The following is a 4,219-nucleotide window of genomic DNA, read 5'->3' as shown; positions in this document are numbered from 1 at the left end:
GGTGTTTGATCAATTTATGTGTGTATCAAATGTGTTTTACCTTTTGCTTCCCTTTGAATTATCATAGTATTTGAATTTTAGAAGCAAAAATTAAATTAACAAATATGATATTCTTTTATAAGTGGCAGTTTAAATCAAATTTTATTATAATTGTTGAGAAAACTCATGTGACAAAATGTTTTTTTTTTTTCAAACATTGCTAATTATTAATTTTATAAATTTTTAGGGTCAGCTTCTACGTGTTAAATGGAAAATTATCACATACATTTGTAATAAATAACCGAGAAACATGAATCCTAATTCTAACTTTCTTTCAAAAGTTAACAATAAATATTAACTTATTCTTTTAAATAAAGAAAGATACTAGAAAACTAATCTAAACAAATTTCCTATTAAACTACACAAGAAAATAAAATTATCTTGTCAATTAATAAATAAAAATTACTTTCTGCCTAGCACCTTAAGTGAGAGAATTTGAACATAAAATTGGTGGGCTCAAGGTGTTTAGCATATGAGTTCAGCTCAGTGGCTTGTTTATATCCAAAAGAATGATATTGTTTATGTAATTCCACTACTAAATCAGCATATCCAATAGCATCAATCTATTCAATCCTTCTACGATGTCTATATCCACGTCAAAATTTAACAATTATGGATAGCCAAGAAAAAACACATTTAGTTGCTCCATAATCAAACTTTGATCGATTTTCTAGTGAGTGTGTAAGCAAAACATCAGCAACCAAAAGTTCTGAGATGAGTATAATCTGGTTTTTTAGAGAAAAAGCTCAAATGGGGATTTTCCGTTAAGTAAAGGAGTGGGAAGTCCATTGATGATGTAAGTGGCAGTTTGTATACACTTGCCCCAGAAACTAAGAGGTAAATTAGCTTGAACATGAATAGCTCTAGCAACATTTAATAGATGTTGGTGCTTTCTTTTAGGTACCCATTTTGTTGGGTGATTCAACATAAGTCTTTTGATGTATAATACCCACAGATGTAAAAAGATCTCTAAGGTGAAGTTCTGAACCAATATCAGAACGAATATACTTTATGTTGAGATTAATTTTTTTTTTTTTATGGGAAAATATTTCATTCATTAAGGTAATAAACCTTAAGAAATGGTACAATAAATCTATTCAATCCTTCTACGATGTCTATATCCACGTCAAAATTTAACAATTATGGATAGCCAAGAAAAAACACATTTAGTTGCTCCATAATCAAACTTTGATCGATTTTCTAGTGAGTGTGTAAGCAAAACATCAGCAACCAAAAGTTCTGAGATGAGTATAATCTGGTTTTTTAGAGAAAAAGCTCAAATGGGGATTTTCCGTTAAGTAAAGGAGTGGGAAGTCCATTGATGATGTAAGTGGCAGTTTGTATACACTTGCCCCAGAAACTAAGAGGTAAATTAGCTTGAACATGAATAGCTCTAGCAACATTTAATAGATGTTGGTGCTTTCTTTTAGGTACCCATTTTGTTGGGTGATTCAACATAAGTCTTTTGATGTATAATACCCTTAGATGTAAAAAGATCTCTAAGGTGAAGTTCTGAACCAATATCAGAACGAATATACTTTATGTTGAGATTAATTTTTTTTTTTTTATGGGAAAATATTTCATTCATTAAGGTAATAAACCTTAAGAAATGGTACAATAGTGTTTATCAATGAAAATTACATTTTCAATGAATAAGGGAACACTATGCCACCAGAGGATCATGTCTTCAAGGGACCATGCGTGTCGCGCTAGGGAGTGTGCTGCTTGGTTACATAGTATGTTGTAGTGCTAAACGTTACATTGAAGAAATCTCTGCATTAACTCTTTTATTTCGGCAACTTGAGAACGGATTGATGAAGAGGACGAGCTTGACTTATTGACTTCGTTGACAAGAAACAAACAATCACTTTCCACCACTAAGTGAGATCCGGCTCCAAGATTGTGTTTGCAGGACCACTAGCGGCCAAAATTGTTTCTCCTTCTTGATCTCGTAAAATGATTCGAATCCCATATTTATTTGAGTCAAAAATAGTGCGCCATCAATGTTGAGTTTTAATGCTTTCTTAGGTGGTGCGGACCACCTATATTTGTGGAGAAGCAATCCAGGGGAGTAATTGAGTGACGAACCTATTTCAGCAGTGAGTTCTTTGGTTAAAGCGGTAGCAATTACTTGTTGTGGTGGAAGGTTCAGCTGGTCATGAACCATTTTGTTTCGACGGAACCAAAAACCCCAAGTGACGAGTATAAATTTCGAGAGAGTATCCTTTGAGTCTTTTGCCATTATATCCATAGATGCTTGCATGAAATCTCCCAGGTAATCCATATTCTGTAGTGCTGGAAACCGGTTGGTTAGGAGTTGGTGAGTAGAGGGGCACTTAAGTAGAACATGGCATAGATCTTCTACTTGGTAGTCCCAAAAACAGCATTTGGTGGCAACAGGTATTCCTCTACGAATCAGGTTTTGTTTGGAGGGCAAGCTCTCCTGGCAAGCTCTCCAAGCAAAAATTTTAACCTTGTGGGGTATCTTTAGACGCCATAAAGTATCCCAAAACTTCTTTTTTTCAGCCACATTTGAGGAGTTACCACGGTCCGACGTCAGACAATTCTTGAAGAATTTATATGCGTTGCTAACATAATAAATTCCATTTTTTTCATGTTCCCACGACCAGCAATCTTTTTCTCCCGAGAGGCTTGGGCTTAATTTTAGTATCGCCTCTACAATTTTTGGATTGAATAGAGTCCTGAGCTTTTTCAAGTTCCACCACTTCAAGTTGGGATCAATCAATGATGCCACTGGATTTTCAAGTTGCTGGTTGTGATGTTGTTGTAAATCAATACCCAACTCCCTGCTCACTTCCGGTATCCAATTATCATTTAGAGTGTGTATAGTTTTTCCATCTCCAACAACCCATCTTCCCCCTTGTAGCAATAGATTTTTAGCCTCCCATATTCCATGCCAAGCATACGAGGGATTACTACCAATAGATGGTTTGAGAATGTTACCTTTAGGAAAGTAACGGGCTGAGAATATTTTGTGAGCTAAGCTATCAACGTGTTGCAATAGCCTCCAAGCTTATTTTCCAAGCATAGCCAAGTTGAAGATTCCCAACTCCTTAAATCCCATTCCCCCCATGGATTTCGATGTACACATTGTATTCCATGATTTCCAATGGATTTTTCGTTCCTCCTTTCTTTGGCCCCACCAAAATCTACCCATCATCCTTTCAATTTTGGTGCATAATGTGGAGGGTAATTTGAAGCAACTCATAGCATAGGAGGGGATTGCTAAAGCTGCTGATTTTAGGAGGATTTCTCGTCCTCCTTGGGAAAACATACCACTTTTCCAACTTTGTAATTTCATCCAAACTTTGTGTTTAATTTCAAAGAAGGCTCGCTATTTGGATCTGCCAATCATAGGCGGTAATCCCAGATATTTTTCATATTGCTGTATTTGAGGAGCATTCCATAGAGCCATAATTTCTTGCTGCTTGTCTGGCTTTACATTTGCACTAAAAACCATAGAGGTTTTGTCTCTATTCAATTGTTGACTTGAGGCATCTTCATAGCTACTAAGGAGAGTTTGTAGTCGATTATTAGTTTTCACATTTGCTTCACAAAAAATCAGGCTGTCATCAGCAAAGAGAAGATGATTCAAACTAGGAGCTCCTCTACACACTTGAATACCATTAACCATTTTATTCCTTTCCGCCGCATTCAATAGGCTAGTCAATCCTTCATTACATAGGAGAAATAAATAAGGCGATATTGGATCCCCTTGCCTCAACCCCCTAGATGGGATAATGCAACCCATGGAAGAGCCATTGATGAGTATCGAAAAAGAGGGAGTAGTAACACATGCCATCACCAAGTTGATGATTTTTTCAAGAAAGCCCAATTTGTGCACGATCGCCTCAAGAAAAGATCATTCAACTCTATCATATGCCTTGCTCATGTCAAGCTTGAGAGACATGTAGCCTTTCTTGCCTTTCTTCTTTTTTCGTAGGAAATGAAGTACTTCATAGGCTACAAGCACATTGTCTGTAATGAGACGCCCTTTTATGAAAGCTGATTGTGTTTCTGAAATCACCGCAGGAAGTGCTGTCTTTTTCCTGTTAGCCACAACTTTTGACAACAATTTATACAAGACATTACATAGACTAATTGGTCTGAAATCCTTAACTCTCTGAGGATTTTTTTTATCCTGGGAACAAGTGTAATA

This window comes from Olea europaea, chromosome 10, assembly GCF_002742605.1.
Source record: "Olea europaea var. sylvestris chromosome 10, O_europaea_v1, whole genome shotgun sequence".
NCBI lineage: Eukaryota > Viridiplantae > Streptophyta > Magnoliopsida > Lamiales > Oleaceae > Olea > Olea europaea.
Note: the sequence above shows the minus strand (reverse complement) of the source record.